General features: G+C 41.7%; 1 protein-coding gene across 2 annotated transcripts in view; it reads left to right on the forward strand.

Annotated features, from left to right (window-relative positions):
* The first annotated feature begins 7,118 nt into the window (after positions 1–7,118).
* The window catches only part of Fam3c (family with sequence similarity 3, member C), a 39,555-nt gene continuing 29,068 nt past the window's right edge, over positions 7,119–17,605 (forward strand). Inside the window, exon 1 of one of the 2 annotated variants that reach the window (XM_013020032.1) lies at positions 7,119–7,276. The gene's annotated coding sequence lies outside the window, so the exon portion shown is untranslated. Of the gene's footprint in view, positions 7,277–11,293; positions 11,360–17,605 lie in introns of those variants that run through there. The other variant, XM_013020033.1, reaches the window with a different exon arrangement.

Consider the following 17,605-nt stretch of genomic DNA (forward strand, 5'->3'; position numbering starts at 1 on the left):
TCTGGTTTTTCTCTGAGTGTTCGTCTTTTTGTTGTTGTCGGTCTCTTGGGGAGATTAAGCGTTGGAACTCGAACTCTCTTTTTGGTTGGAGAGAGCTGTGGCGTTTCCCTACTGCCCCGTCGCCATCTTGGTCCCCCCTCACAAGCGTGCTCTTAATTAAGCCTTACATTGTAAATTCACAGGCAATCCTATGAATCAATATATCTATATGCCACAAACATTTTACCCACTTCTTTATTAAAAGGTAACCTCTTGCAAAACCATAGTGCCATGTCACAATCATGTTACTGAGAGATAAAATCTACCAATCTTATTCAGATTTTCTTAGTTTTCACTGTAACCATTTCTGCAGGTGATTTTCACCTATGTAATTCAAACGCCATGCTGTGATTTTTCTCTCTCTTTCTTTCATTTTTTTCCACATCCACCTTTGTTCCTTTTCTGCTATTCTTGATGATAAGGAATTAACAACTTTAAGGGAATTATGCTAAGATAAACAGTCTTTTTCTGAAGGTTCCATATTGTACAATTCCATTTATACAAGCTTATTGAAATGACGAAAATCACACAAATGGGTAACAAGTCTGATTTTCTGGTATCCAGGGAATATGTCATTTCTTCAGAATGGTATATTGTTTTAGCAGTCATACATGACTAAACGGTGTCTTGCCTAACATACAATGCTTGAGACAATTGTGCCTGAGAGGATTATGATTCCAGAAGTATCCAGTCATTGCTTCAGCAAATACCCAAAGACGTCAAGTAAGAATCTCTAATGAAGGGGCTGAAATGTTAACCATTTAGTGGGGGAAATGACTTGCCATGTAAAGCTCTACCTGCCTTTCAAAACTATGAGAAGCTGGGAGGGAACTTGACGTATGAGTTAAGGTTTGGGAAGAGGAAGCCCCTGCGGTATTCAAACACAGGCACAGCCAGAATCCAAGTGGCCTCCCGTCTTCGATGGGAGCAGATAAACTGGTGACATGCGTAACTTTGGTATGTTTAACTTCAGTAAAGCAGAGGTGACACTTCTGAGCTAGAAGGGGGAAAGGGACAAGAAGTGACTTCCTGTAAATCAAGGCAGTCTATGTGATGGATAGCACAGAAAAGATATGAACAACACAAATAAATCTCATCATAAAATAAATCCTAAATGTCTTTGAAGAGTGGCAAAGTAAGAGTTCCTGGACAACAGGGAGCCCCACCCATGAGCAGATATTTCACCATTTGCATGCAAGTCAGGGGAATATAATTTAGGCAACTCAGACCCAATTGGGCAAGTAAGTTCCACTTTATATACTGAAAGTTTTATTTAATGGTGTCCAATATTAAGAGCAAAGGAAACAAATTAAAGAAAATCCTGCCAGGAGCCAGTGGCTCACACCTGTAATCCTAACCACTCAGAAGACTGAGATTTGAGGAAGAAAGCAAGAACACAAGAAAGAAAGAAGGAAGGAAGAAAAGAAGAAAGGAAGGAAAGAAGGAGAGAGAGAGAAGGAAAGAAAGAAAGAAAGAGTGAGGGAAGGAGGGAGGGAGGAAAAGAGGGACAAAAAAGGAGGGGAGGGGAGAGGAAAGGTGAGGAGAGGAGAGGAGAGCCCTGAGGAAATTTTTATGGGCTTACAGAGATTAAGCAACTTGCTAGAAGTGACTTAATAGCTAGTGACAGAAGTAGCCAGGATTCAAATTCCTCTCTGGGACACCAAATCTGATACTGTCATAAGTCATCCTCAGTTCAAAGAAGGGGCTGGAGAGAGGATGTAGAGAGCCTCGCCTGGGTGGACAATGGAGAAGAGTGCGGACAGTGTGGTTATCCTAGAATCTGTAAACTCAGAAAGTGTAATTTCTCACTCCTGGCTTTTCACTGAAGTGAGAGCAATTTCCCTGGCTTTGACTTCATGAATAAAGATGGAAATTTTTAATATTGAATAGACATCTACAAAATACCAGATGCTGTGTTTGAGCAGACCTCTGCATAAATCAACTTCACTTTAAAATATGAACCATGATTCAGTGAAGTGACAGTACTTCTTCAGAAAATATTTCAAAAGAAAAGTATATAAAAAACTGGACAGCGAAGGACTCATAATGAATCTTTTATGTTTAATCAGGATGCAAGTTCAGAATAGCTCAGATATGGTAGAGTGGAGGGAAGGAAGAAACCACAATAGAAACTGACTTAGAATTGGAAACGCAGTTAAGAAAAACAAATTTGGATGGGCAGGGTGATTCCAGCTCCCTATGTACGTCAAAGGTATCTCAAAGAGAGGCACACTACAGAAGAAATGCCAGCATCTTTGTAACCTTTGAAGGTCAGTGGAATTGTCTCCCATCCAATGTTTCCATCTAATACTTTGGAACAAGTGATACTGAAATAAGTAATACTCAGAAAACCTCCCATAGAATTACGAGTGTTTGATACCACATATTTAAAAGACACAAATATTGTGAAACAAACAATGCAGTAAGTTCTCTTCTGTATGTTTTTGTTATTTGTGTATTTCCTAGACCTGTTTTGGCCACAGGGGATTTTAGTCCCTAGAGTGTTGCTGAACTCTGTGTAGTGACCATGGAAATCACTAGAGAATGGCTCTTAGCATAGTACCAACAATTTTTTTTTTTTACATATATTCCTACTGCCTTGTCTTCCAAACTGAGCCAAACATATCCATTTAATGTAGGAGAAATGTCCTTTTGTGTTTAGACATACTAACTTTAAAATCAAGCAACTGAAGTTACAGATTGAAACAATTCTGTTTTAGGAAAATACAGGCTTTTACCAGCATTTGTTCCGTTGTTTCTTTTATCAGTCTTTTCCAGCAGACTTTTTGTTACTCCTAATGTAGTGTGAGTAGATGCATTTTAAAATGACTGGAGGATTATTTATTGTTTCTACTAAAGAATTCTATAAACATCAGGGATCTTCTCACTTGCTGTGAGTAGTGAGAAACTTGAAAACTTTCCTCCTGAAGTCTGACAAAACCAAATTTTAAAATACCCTAAGATCATGTTCACATTATAGATATGCTATGGTTGTGTATGTCTGAGTGAGTTCATCTGTGTATGCTTGTTCAGGCTGACCCACAGCTTTTGTATCACAAACAGTTCACATTGACATATAAGATTTAATGTATTCTTAAAATTATTATATTAGCCTGAACTTTTTCTAGGAGGTATTATTCTTCTGAAGAAACCACTAACAATCTTAATAATTGCACGTAATAAAAATGTATGTACATAATTTCACAGACAGGGAAACTGTAGTCACTAAATACAATTTTGACATGTAAGTTACAGGGTGTCATCTAATGTGACTTATAACTTAATATGGATGTTAGCATTTAAAGATTTAAATGTTATGATACAAAGAATTTTATTGCATGTAACTGGCAAAGTGGTAATCTGGCAATAGGATCAAATGGTATCTTACCTATGTCTCATAGACCACTAATCTTCCCTATGCCTAATAGTCAGACTGTCTTGCTAGTGTGCTGAAACACAGTGGTGTGAAGCTTATGAGAACTCCAACTTCTTTATATTCTTTATTCTTATCGACAAAAAGAAATTGGAGAGTTCTGAAATACATTTTTATAAAAATTCTGAGGAATAGTTTTTACCATAAATAAATTGTATTCTATCCAATATAAATATAAAAGCTGCAATGTTTGCTTTTGCATTTCTCATGTCAGCTTTTATTCCCTTGCTCTACTTGCTTTTAGGGGCTACCTCTTTGACCCCCAAGTTCCTTTTCTGGTGGTTAACTGGAGATAAGAGTCTCACAGAATTTCCTGCCTGGGCTGGCTTCAAACTGTAATCTCAGCCTCTTGAGTAGCTAGGATTACATGCACAAGCCACCGGCATCCAGCTCCCTGACTCTTCTACAAAAGCTAGGTTTCTGATTATGACTTGAGTTTATAATTCAATGTGAATAAGTATGTACGTGTGTGTGTGTGTGTGTGTGTGTGTTTAGGATTTTGATTCAAGTCCTGCTTAAGCAGGTGCTGTGCTGCTAACTCATGCCTCCAGCTCTTCTTCTGCTGGTTTTTTATGAGGTAAGGGTATTGTTTCTTGGCCAGGCATGTGTCTGGAACACAGCATATATCTTAGCTAGGCTAATAGGCTCATTCCACCACACCCACTTTTGAAAGGGTCTTAGAAAGACCTCTTGAAAGGGTCTGAGAAAGGGTCTTAGGAAATTTTCTGTCTTGGCTGTCTTAGAAAGCCACACTCATCTTAATGTTAGTCTCTTAAGCAATTAGAACTACAAACATGAGCCACTGGTGTCAGGCTATGTATTAACATTGAAGGGTAAGCCTACTCCAGAGCTGGGCAGCTTTTCAACATACATATAAAGCTATTTTTCCATGGTTCAGTTACTTATTGCTATGTAACAAACAACATCTCAAGATTCTGTGGGTTAGCTGTTCAGATGGGAAGTTCTGATAGTAGCTAGGGTGACTTTTGCAATACATTCATTTAGAAGCTTATCTGGGATTGTGTCAGCTTTCAGTCCTTATACAAAAATACTGTAGATAATCTAGTAATAAAAAAATAAGCCCTGCTTTCACTGTATTTGATGATGATATAATTTGTGGAGGGGAAGGGAAAGAACAAACTGTTTAAATAGGGATACAGGTGGACCCATTACAACAATGAGATGTATAAGATGTCGAAAAACGAACTTTACAACTTTGGCGGGGGGTGGGGGGGGTGGGGGGGGAAGGGAGGGAAGGTTGGGGGAGGGGGGAGGATGGTAGCAGGGTGTGGGGGGGTGGAGAGGGGAAGGGATGGGAAGGGGAAACAAAGGAGGAGGCAACAATGCTTGATAAGAAATGCACTCATTACCTTGCCCATGTAATTGTAACCCCTCTGTATGGTATTTTCACAACAATAATAATAATAAATCTGATTTTAGCAATGTGTTCTTGAGGTTGACGTCTATAATCTGTTGGCTATGACATGACACTGCATTGTGGTGGGAGCACATGGTGGAAGAAACTGCACATTCCATAGAGAAGGAAACAACAGAGGACCGGATGCAGCTGGGGTCTCAATAACCCTTCGAGAACATGTGCCTCCTAACCTAACCTCCACCCCCCTAGGGCTTACCACTTAAGAAGTCCAACACTTTTCAACAATGCCTCGGGATGGCAAGTAAGACTATAATGTGTGGAAGTTATTTATCCAAACTGTAACAAGCTGGAAGGTGCAAGATGACTTTTCTCACATCTGGTGTCTCCGCAGACACGTGTGATTAGAAGGGCTTGAGGACTGTAATCCCCTCAGCCTTCCCCCAGCACCTACACTTTCTGTATGTAGTGTCTCATCATCCAATCCCATAACATCTGAGTTGCCTTATGTGATTAGTAGATCCTAACAGTGAAAATGAGTACAATAAAGTTTGAGAAGCCACAGGGTTCCAACTCCACAACATCCTATGGCTTAAAACAAATCCTCGGATCAGCTAAGACTCAAGAGGGTAGGTATAAAGGAATCACTTACTGTTGGGAAAAGTAACATAAACATGTACAATTGGGAGGAATTGTTGTTGGCCATATTTATATACTATGTATGACTCCAGATACCAAAAAATGATTCCAACAGAAGCCAAATAAAATTCAGAGCTTTTAAAAATACATTTTATATTTAACATTATTGTATAATTCTTCAATGGAAAATAGTACAGATTAAAGTTTTATATCAGGCTCTCCATTACTTACCAAAGAAAAGACTCTAAATTAAACCTTATTGTCCACAGGAAACAATATCAAATAAACTATGCTAGGAGCAAAAAGAATTTCAGGTATGGGGCTGTCAGATCACCACAAGTTCAATTTCCACACAATCCTAGTGGGTTATAGAGCAGAAAGCTCTCTCTCTTGTGGTCATGGTCAGACTGACCTCACTATTCAATTATGCTTCATAAATTATTTCAGTGAAATGTAGAGACTTCAGGAATCATGTGTGCAATAAGCATTGAGGGTTTTGTTTTTTGTTTGTTGTTGTTTTGCTAGTTCTGGAGTTGGAACACAGGGCCTCACACATGCTGGGTAATGCACCTACCCACTCCCCCAACCCATCACTGTGTTTTGTTTTTGTTTACCACGATAAATAAAGCACTTTCTTGTTTGGAGTTACCTGGAGATAGCCCAACTTCATTACTTACTACTTTATACTTTGAGCAAATAACTTAACTGCAGTTTGGGACTTTTGATTTGGTAAAGTAATACAAAACTAACACTAAGTTCCGAGTATGAACACTTGCATTAAGGGCGTAAGGCGAGAACACTTGCACTAAGGCAGCACCAAGTGGCACACAGAGGGGACTTTGGCTTCGTCCCCAGTTAGGGATCACAAACTCCAAATTTCATCAGTGTTATTATGTAGGTTGTGAATCATACAGCTTTTGGAGTAAAGGTGAAATTTGGTAGAATAATGTAACCGTATCTGCAGTTAATGGTTATTATTCTGAAAAGTGGTTGTGAGTTATGAATAATTTTGTGTTCTCAGGTTTTGTACAGTAAAAGTTGAATTAATTTCCCAGTAAATCAACACAGTCTTGGAACAATGTCCTAAGGGGGAGGGGAGGGGCACTTGTTTGATTAGTCAGACATAAAACGCCTTCTGGGGTTACACATGCAAGGTTATCAGAAGTGATTGTAACGTCCGGGACTCGCAGGATTTCCGTGATTAGTTACCTGGGTTTTGGAGGCTAGGAGACATTTCCTCAGGTGCTAGGTTGGTGGCATGCCCTGGCTGATGGGTTTCTAGTATTTGCTGGTCGTTTTAAAGTCTCTGCCTTTAAGGTGGGCTCGTGTGACTGGGAAAGCGGGAAGCCGGGTCATCATCTTCCCCTCCCCCGGGGGCCACCGGACCACCCGGCCACCCACTGCCAACGTGGCAGCTCCCACGTGGCAAGTGCAGCGACAGCGACGCGGGGCGTGCGGCGTGGGCGGGGCGTGCGGCGTGGGCGTGGTCTGGGCGTGGGTTCACAGCCCCGCCCCCCTCGGCCCTCAGGCCTCTCCCGCTTGCCTCCCGCCTGCCAGCCCGTCCGCTCGGTCCTCCACCGCCAGGGGGCGGGCGCGGCTTCCCGGTGGTCGGGGCCCCATTGGTCGCGGCCGGGCAAGCGTGGGAGGAGGCCCGCAGGGCGAGCTGGCTTCCTCCGGGCCGGTAGCGGGGTGAAGGGGAGCCGCCGAGGCGCGAGCTGGAGGTGGCCGTGGCGCCCGTCAGCCCCCGGCAAGACTGATCGCGGGGAGGCGGATAGGCGGGCGGGAGGCCGGTGAGACGCGCGGGGAGAGCGGTGGCCGAGGGTGGGGGGGGGACGGAGGGAGGCAGGGCCACCCGGACCCCCACCTTCCGCCTCCGCGCCGGGCTCCCGGGCGGGCGCCCTTTGTCAGCCCGGCGCTGCAGATGCAGATCCGGGCCGGCGTTCTTGTGATCTGGGGCGGGAGGGAGGCGGGGATGCACCTGGGCGCTGGGTTTGGACGAGTCTGGACTCCGCTTGTAAAGTTTGGAGGTTGCTTTTCCTTCTAACAGAGTGGCCCTGGCCGATCCGTGCGTGCGCCGGTCCTGCTGGCTGCTGCTGCTGCTGTTGTTCGTGTCATTATTCTCTTATTTCTTGGCATTTTGTTTTTGCTACTGTATCCACACCTCCGGGTGTGCGTGGTGATTCCCGCCCGTCTCCCTGAGTAGTGTTGATGATTTGAAATTGACATCGCCAGCTATGACTTGTTTGGGGGTGGGGGATTCTTTACCCCCCACTAAATTATAGGACTCCACTCTTAGTTCATAAGATCATGGGATCTGTTCTTAGTTTTTTGTTTTTTGTTTTTTTCTTTTTAGAATATAGATAGGATGTCACTACCACTTGTTTACTATATCCTGGGCACAGGCTTTCCTATATAAGTGTATTTCTCATAACACATTGGATTAGGCTCTCTGTCTACTTCTCTTGCACTTGCAAATATGAACTCTCAAGCGCTTGTGAACACTTTGCGGGACTTGTGTGACGCGGTTAAAATTTTCCACAATGATTGTATTGAGTGATCCAGTGCCTTCCAGAATTCAGACACGGCCATTTAACTAATAAAATAGAAGTTAATAACTCACCGAATGCCATTTAACAGGAAATGAGCAGAATTGGCAAAGCAGCATCTGGCTTTGGTGATAGCGCTGACCTGCCCCTTTCTGGAGATTGCCAGTCTGAATTTTCCATCTGCTCACGAGTTAAAGTCAGTTGATTTAGGTTTATACAGGTATTATTAGGAGCTTTGTTTCATAGATTTTTACAGTCTCTCAACTCTTGAAAGACAAGTATTTCTTGATGGGAAGAAATAAAAGGTGTAGAAAGGCAACAGGAAAGTTTCCTTGTGGCAATAAAGTATCTTGACTGGTGATGGATACAGAACCACCACTCAAAAGGTCAGATGTCTTAGTCCAGAATCAATCCTCCCCCCCTCCCCAATGATTACAAGACCACAGTTTGATTTTTGATGTGTTTATTCCTTAGTAGACTTGTTTGCTATGGGAGAGTTATATGAATATCTCAAGCAATGAGTTTTTAGTGATTTTCATAAAATCATAAGGAAGTAGTATACTATCAGGTGTGCTAACTTAAGGATATTGTTACCTGTAGTTAATTGTCATTAGCTGGTCAGTTGAAATGAGCTTAATTGTTGCAGTTGGTGTGTTTTCAGAAACTTTATCTTAGAAACCTCTTTTCTGTGCAAATGTCTGCTAACGTGTGTGTGTGTGTGTGTGTTTTAGAAATACCATATTAAGGGCTGGGAAGATGGCTCAGTGGTAGAGCACTTGCCTAGCATTCATGAGGCCCTGGGTTCAATTCCTCAGCACCACATAAGCAGAAAAAAAAAAGCCGGAAGTGGCGCTGTGGCTCAAGTGGTAGAGTGCTAGCCTTAAGTTGAAGAGCTGAGGGACAGTGCCCAGGCCCAGAGTTCGGGCCCCACGACTGGACCCCCCCCCAAAAAAAAAAAAAGAAAAAAGAAATACCATATTAATACTGTGTTTCACTCAGGGCCCTTATGCAGCGGAAACCACTCAATTTCTCTTTTTTTTCTGCCGAAGGTTTCACTGAGAGAATCGTGTCTATCTTGGTGCAATTCAGTTTTGCAGATTAAAGACCATGTAAGGAGTAGCTTTGTTGGAGAATTCTTAAAACATAGAATAGGAAACTGGTATAATGTAAAGTAGTTATAGGTAATGAGATTAGCCTTCTCTAATCTTTTTGTAAAGTTTACAAGATACTGCATTGCCCTATAATTAAAAATTTGTTTTTCTTTCTGTCATTATTCTTGACAATATTTATTTCTGTCTTCCTATCTGCCCACAGATCTACCCCTGCTCCAAAGGATTTACTACAGGATTAAGGTAGTTTCGAAACAACTGTAGAATTCTGAAAGAGCAGGCAAAACCTGTCATTTTTGTAGGTTTCTGTCTTGATTTATGGTTTAGCTTATGTTTATGCTCTGGGTTATAGGAATCTAATCACCATTTAATTTCTTAAACTGGCTTATGACTTTATAAGCAAACTTCTGCTTTGGTAGAGTAAAAGAACTTCAAGAAAATAGCTGGATAATTTAAAATCTAGTAGTCTGTTTTACCATTGCACACAAGAGTTCTTTTCCCCCATTCCTCACCACATTGTCTCCAGGCTTACTCATCTCAGAGGGGACCTGGCCTGGAGACAGGGTGAAAAGAAGGAAAATTCTTGTCATATGAATTTTCTTTTCCTCTTCCTCCTCTTCCTCTTCCTCCTCCTCCTCCTCCTCCTCCTCTTCCTCCTCTTCTTCTTCCTCCTTTTCCTCTTCTTTTTCTTCCTCTTCCTCCTCTTCTTCCTCCCTTTGGTTCCCCTTAAAATTTTCAGTATATTTGAATTGGCTTGATGTAGCTCTGAAATTCTTACATCTGAGCCTGAATGAGTATAACCTGGGAAGCTTTTTAACTTTGCTAGAGTTTTCATCTCCATTCCTTGTGATTTCTCTCTCTCCAAGTCTGAGAATTTGCATTTTAAAGAGCACTTTGGAAATTCTGGTTGCCATGATGTGGGCATTTCTGCAGTTGGGCTTTTTGGAGTGTTGTTTTCACTGAATCTGGGAAGCCATCGTTTGTAAAGTACACCATTAGTTTATATTGTACTGCAAGCCTCACTTCAGTTTAGAGGTGTTGCTAGGGGAAGTAGTGTGCCCTGAAATCAATAGTGCATGGTTTTAGCTGTCTGTGAGCCAAAATGACTCCTCAGTTATATTAAAGGATTATTTTAAGAAACAGGATATAAGATAATAAATTATATCAGCATTTCTTCAGGGCTTTTAAAAATTATTATTTAAAACCCTCTAAAACAGTTTATAAGGTGTCCTCACTGGACATGTATGTATAAATAATGTTCTGATGATCTGACTTTAAGGTACAGCTCAGACACTCCTATCTGGCCTCATGACCTTCAAACTCATTTCTAGTCATTGACACATTGTTCAGAAGTTTAGAAGTCTTGAGTCCACCGAAGTGTCTTAGTTAATGCCACATTGTGACATCGGGTGACCAATCAGGTGAGGCATGATCATTTGATTTCTGGTTTTCTTTTCACCTTTGTTCAGTCAGAGCATTGATAGCCATTATATGGCCAGCTAGCTGATTATACACATTTACACCAACTACACACATCCTTCCTTGATTGATAAGTAGTTTTAGGATATAGCAGTAACAAAGGTAAGAATTAATCTGTGTCAGAGTACACAAAGTGCTCTCTTTGCCAACTCAAAAGCTTTGGTGGCATTTGGTGTGTTCTGTAAGAGTATCTATAACTTAGAACAAATCTTTCCCCCTTGGTGAAACTTCAGTAAGAAGCAACCTTAGCTGCTTGTGCTGTGCTGTGTCCTTCCATTGTGGAGAAAGTTGCTTAGCTGGTTTAGATTTCCCAGGAAGGAGCAGAACACGGGTACATTTCTCTTTTTAATCCCTTAAGCTGTTTTTGGGAAACATGGTTGAATGATTGTTGATCATCTGGAATCTTTTAGATATTGGATATCTCACTGTTTGTGGGGGTGGGGGGACAGTGGGAAGAGGGACCAATTCATGTGGAGTGGAGAAATTGTACTGTGGAATTTTTGACCCGGGGTGACTGGTGTTAGATGTGTGTGGTCTGTCAGGCCTGGCCACTTCTCCACTAGGCCTTTGTAACAAAGTTGGTCTTACCTAGCGACTTCCTGGACTGAGTGGTATTCCCTAACCTGTTTAGAGATGGAGGGACAGTGGCTGCAATTGTCCATTTTCCCTGACCTATTGGAGAGCAGAGAGCAGCTTTCTGGAGGATTAGTCTCTTCTAAGAAGAAGCAGATGATGTTAGGTAAAACAATTTTCATTCTGTATGGAGAAAAGCAAAATTTTTCCAGTGTAATTGCAATCTGTCTCACATCTATTGTTGGTTAACAAGACTCCATGGTGGGGGAGGGATGGGGGAGGTTAGAAACACTTTCTGCTCATTTATACTTTCCACAGTATGTTTTTAGTTGTGTTTTGGTGTCTTAGCCACATTTAGATACATTCATGTTCTAGTGATTAGACTCAGACCCCTGTGCTAAGCAAGCTTTCTACCACATAAGCCATATCCCCTTTTACATAAAGGTTTTTTTTTTTTGTCTGTTGTGAGGCCTGAACTCTGGGCCTGGGTGCTGTCCCTGACCTCTTCAGCTCAAGGCTAGTGCTCTACCACTTGAGCCACAGCGCCACTTCCGTTTTTTTCTGCTTATGTGGTGCTGAGGAATTGAACCCAGGGCCTCTTGCATGCAAGGCAAGCGCTCTACCACTGAGCCACCAGGTTCTCACACTTTCTGAGGCTGGCCTTAGACTGCAGTACTACCTCCCTCAACATACATACATATATGTATGTATATATATATATATGCGTATATATCTGTGTGAATATATGTATATCTATATACATATATACACATACATATACATGTATATATTTTTGTGTATGTGTATATATACTATCAACCTAGATATCAGTGGCTCAGACCTGTAATCCTGACTACCCAGGAGGCTGAGATGTGAGGACTGAAGTTCAAAAGCCAGCACCTGGGCCCATAAGTACATGAAACTTTTGTCTCTTGTACTTAACTACCAAAAAGATAGAAATGGAATTGTGTCTCAATTGGTGATAACATGCCCTCTTGAGTGGAAAACCTAAAGGACAGTGCTCAGACCTGAATTCAAGGCCCAGTTCTTCTAGCCCAGAAACAACAGCAGCAGCAACAACAATAATAACAATACTGTTTTGTTACTTGAGAAGCTAAGGAAAGCCATAAGACATTGATTCAGATAACTGTCACAGATCTACACATAGCCAGGTATGGTGGCACATGCCCTAAATCCTAGCACTTGAGACAGGCAGAAGCAGGCAGAGAGGAAATTTAAGGCCAGCCTGGGCTGCATAAGCTTCTGAGATGACTCAAAAAGCCCCACCAAAACAAAACAGCAAAATGAAAACAGAATTCTTCCTGTCTCGCTCTCTCTTCCTAAGAGTTTCAGTAGAACATTACACATATATTCTGAAAGGCTGTTAATGGTTCTGTTGCCTATTTATTATGTTTTGGACTGGTGCTCTGTATTCTTACCTTTTGAGGGCTGACTTTTCAGGACTTGGAACTTTTTCTTCCCGTTCTCATCTCCTTTGAAACAGATACTTTTAAAATAGTTTGTGACTGACCAAATTTCCTCTTAATCATTATTTCTTATGTTTAAAGCTGTGCAACAGGTGTTTGTTCCCTTCACAGAAAGTTCCCACCACTCTTCTATTTATTTCACACGAATGTACTTCTCTATCACAAATAGGTTGTTTTTAAGCATTTTGGGAGGGGGGTGTGGCCCGGTTGGGGGGTGTGGTCCGGTCGTGGGACCTGAACTCTGGGCCTGGGCACTGTCCCTCAGCTCTTCAGCTCAAGGCTAGTGCTCTACCACTTGAGCCACAGCACCACTTCCAGCTTTTTTCTTTTTGCTTATGTGGTGCTGAGGAATCGAACCCAGGGCCTCAGGCATGCAAGGCAAGCGCTCTACCACTGAGCCACCTTCCCAGCCCTTTTTAAACAGTTTTAACCATTTACCATGGTTCTAGTGCCTCTTCTAGTTAGGAACTTTTTTTTCACTATTAGCTTATCCTCTTGCACTTTTCAGTGCTCCAGGGATGAAGTTTGTTTCCCTTCTGATCTTGGGGAGGTCTGTGTTAATCTGGATTCTCCATGCAAACAGTCAGTATCTTTGTCTACACATAACAGATACATGTATAGAGGTATATGTTCCTTATAATACACTGTACATGTCTATGGACTTTTAACATACTGTGTATAGTTTAATTATTACAAGGAGTTGCTTCATGGTCTTGGAGGCTGAGAAGTTTTAGGAGCTGCTGTCAATGTGGTTCCTGGAATGCCTGAAGGCATCCTCCCAGCTGACTGGCCTCCTGCATCCTCCCTCTGTTGTTGTGGGTGTTGTTATGGGAACCTTCCCCACCCCCCCTTCCCCCTTGCACTACTGTTTTGCCTTCTGTCCTCACACCACCATCTGTACAAAAGACTGACCTCCAAATGTGTGGGAAGTACTTTCCACCAGAAAACAAAAAAATCAGTTCTGCAGCAGGCACCTGCAGGGTGTCCTCTAATCCCGTTCACCTCTGACTCTACCTACCTAGAGATAGCATCGATTTTGATGGCCCCCATTCTTAATTGCTCCAGGTTGTTTTACCTCTACTTAGGCTGAGCTGGGTGTAGAGTCTAAAACCCTCTCCACTGGCTCAGCTAATTTCAGTGGCTCACAGGTTCCACGTGTGTTAGAAATGGCATCACAAAGGCACAGGTGAAGAGATGCATAGGGCTGGGGGGGTGGGAAGAGTTGTGGAGAGCTTCCATGTCCTCTCCACGAACTCTGGTCATCCAACCCTTGTCCTCTGGTGTTTTTATGGAGACTTCATTGCATAGGCATGATTTAGGTATCCACAGCCCTGTGACGTTGTGCTTGAACAGGAGGGGGATGATTTGAATGATACTGGAGCTAGTGGGCAGACTCGCCAGTCTTGTCCTGTAGCAGTCCTGTACATAGGTCAGGAGCCCTTGGGCTGAGGAAGGTCTTAATGCCTAATGTCAATCAAGGCTGGCAAGTTTTTTGTAAATGATTTTTTTAATGGCAAGCTATAAGACAAGAAAAGATGAAGGTTTCTGCGACTTGCAGTGAGAATGGGCATTTTTACATTTTGTGATCTGCCTTGGCAGTGGAGTTGTCAGCCAGAACCACAAGTGTACGTGTGTGTGTGTGTGTGTGTGTGTGTGTGTCCCATGGATTGAGGAAGGCAATTCAGATGCTTATTATCCAGAAATGCTCTTCCAGACACACTGGAAAAGTGTTTAAATATATGGTGGACAACCTGTGGCCCAGTTACATTAAAGTTACCATCATTGGGCCTAAATATACTCTATGTATGGGTCTTCATGTTGACCTGTTTGGTGTTTTTGTATTGCCTTGAAAAGCCCCATCAATTGACTTTTATATTATCTGAATTTAGTCTGTTTTATTTTAAAGTTGTAATTTGCCAACACGGAATTAAATTTGAGTGGAGTTAAATGATAATTTCTCCCTATTTGTGGAATATAACTTGTATACTCCATTTTCTTCTAGTTTAGGTTTTTTTTTTAATTAACTATATCAATGAGTATTTGCTGCATCTTGTATAATTTTTGTCTTGAGGTTGGAGGATTCAGATATACAAGCTTAGTTATTCTGACAGACTGTCAAACCTTTGGAGTGGCTAGTTACAGCAGAGATTAGCACTTCCCAGTACAATTTGCAAAAGCCAAACATGGCATTTTGTCAGCACATCCCTTTAATATTAGTATGTCAGTGAGCAGCCAGGCTGAAAAAGAGGTGGATTTGTGGGCCTTCCCTCCCCCTTCTTGGGACCTTAGACAAATCCCCTGACCTCAGCCATAATGCTACCCCTAATACCTACTATACCTAGAGGGCTGGCTGGAAGATTACATAAAATAACTGTGTGTATTACATACACATACATATGTGCACATGTGTGCATGTGCATTGTGTCTGTTCTGGTGAGACAGGTCTCTCCCATCTAATTGTTTTAGGGTGTATTTGCTGATAAAGGATGCTGGTGTAATTTAGAATCGTTAAGGAGGGTTGGAGGTAACTGGCTCTAATCTCCATGCTCTGTTCTGGTACTGGGGCTTGTACTCGGGGCCTGGGCTCTGTCCCTAAGTTTTTTGTTTTGTTTTTTTGCTCAAGGTTGGTACCTTACGATTTGAACCAAAGCTACACCTCCAGCTTTCTGGTGATTAATTGGTGATAAGTGTCTCATGGACTTTCCTGCCCTGGCTGGCTTTGAATCTCAATCCTCAGAATGCAGCCTTTAGAATAGCTGGGATAACAGTCATGTGCTACTGATACCAGATGAAGATTTTGAATTTTTAGCAAAAAGCCTTCTGTCTTGTTACTATTTATATTCATTACTCTGGGTCTCTTCTATTTTCATTTGGTAAGATTTCACTTTGGAAATTATAAAATATTAATTCTCTTAATCGCCTAAGAAATATTAGTGGGAGTCAGACGTAGCCACACGAATCCGTTGGCTTGCACTGTGGCCTTAGTGATGAATATAGAAATCAACTTGTTGGGCGGTACAAAGAGATGGCAGGTGGGTGGGGAGGCAGTGTGTAATCGCACAGGTACATTCTCCACGGAGACTGAAGTAGATCAGCAGGTGGCTGGTGGCCAGCTGCTTCCACATTTTCAAAGAAATTTTCCTAGGCCACACTCAGATAACACATGAAGTTATTGTAGAATATCAGCTGGGAGGAGAGACGTGTGTATGGTAAAAGCAGAGTTCAATTTTACTGGGAGTCAAAGAAGGATTTATATAACCTGGTGGGGTTTTCATTTGAAAGCCAAGAGTTTTTTTTCCCTCCACTTCTGTTTTTATGTGATGGTTTGGGGAGACTTGAGTATCTCTTGTTTCCTTTCAGTATTTTCCTAGCCTGTGGCTAAGTAGTTTAGATAGATATATGACATTGACTTTTGCTATTATGTGAAAGATGTTCAGATAGCTATGAAAGGGAAAGAAATCAGTAAAGAATGATTCAGTTAAGTGTTGATTTTTTTTTTCCTTCAGGGTAGATTGTGAAGGGAAAAAAAAAAAAAAGATTGTGTAGAAGAAAAAGAGCCAGAATATGAGCATTGCACCTTTGAGTGCTGTCTACACTGCTCCTCTTTGCCCGGGCTTTTTTCAGTGAAGAAGAAAACTGAACATTTTATTTCTTTTTCATTGTTCTTTGAGTATGAACCATTGTTTTTGCTTTGCAGCTTTTTAAAACTTAATGAGGTTGGATATCAGCATTTGAAGTAGAGGGATAACATTCTTCTGATTAATGTAGCCATTAAACAGCACCTCCCTTTGAGTTCTGTTCCTTTGAAGGAGGCTGAGTTGATGTGGAAGATGTCTAGCTAACCTTGGATGTGGAGTTACTACCAGACGCATGGACTTACCATTATATGATAAAAAGTCACCGATCTTGAGTTATTTCTTAAGAGGGAAATGCTCCTATACATATAGGTGTTTTCCCCATTGTGTGGGATAAAATAATATCAAAGAACATTTTCTTCTTTTGATCTTTGGCATCATTCAATCAATAAGTTATTTGCTGAAATATTTAAAATTGCAATTCTGTACTTGTGGATATATTATTTTGCAAATGCATATTGAAAAACATGAGAGAAAATTGGTACAAAATAAGACTATGGGTGTTTATTGTAGTGATCACTGAAGTATGTTATAAAAAATTAAGTGGTGCCAGGTGCTGGTGGCTCATGCCTGTAATCCTTGCTACTCAGGAGCCTGAGATCTGAGGATCATGATTCATAGCCAGCCCAGGCAGGAAACTCCTTGAGACTCTTATCTCCAATAAACCACTAGCAAACCGGAAGTGGCGCTGTGGTTCAAGTGGTAGCGCACTCTCCTTGAGCTGAAGAGTGCAGGGACAACGCTCAAGCCCAGAATTCAAGCCCCATGACTGACTAAAAAAAAAAAAAAAATGAAGTGGTGCCACATAATTTCAAGAGCCTGCCAAGCTAAACTTTTGGGGGCCATTTCTACAGATAATCCCTTCCATGACTAGATAAAGAGTAATCTCTTCGGATCTGACCTCACTATTCAGTTTCTCTGGGTGGGAAATAGTCATATTCAACGATATAATTTACTGGGAAATAGTTATATTCAACGATATAATTCTCAGATTTACTAAGTGTCCACAATGCCTTATAATCACCGAGAAAAATCTGTGTATCTTTTAGCTATTGGCTCGATAGCAAGTTTTCTCATTTCTTTTCCCACTTGGGAACTGTGGAGTAAGATCCATACTTCTCTTTTGAGGTTTTGAGGCCTAGTGGAAGGAGATGGTCTGTGATGCTTGGTTTTTGTTGTTGTTGTTTGTTTGTTTGTTTTTGGGGGGGTTGACAGTTTTGGGGCTTGAACTCAGGACCTGGACACTGTCCCTGAGCTTCTTTTGCACAAGGCTAGTACTATACCACTTGA

The sequence above is a fragment of the Dipodomys ordii genome, unplaced genomic scaffold (assembly GCF_000151885.1).
Source record: "Dipodomys ordii isolate 6190 unplaced genomic scaffold, Dord_2.0 Scaffold48, whole genome shotgun sequence".
Taxonomy (NCBI): Eukaryota; Metazoa; Chordata; class Mammalia; order Rodentia; family Heteromyidae; genus Dipodomys; species Dipodomys ordii.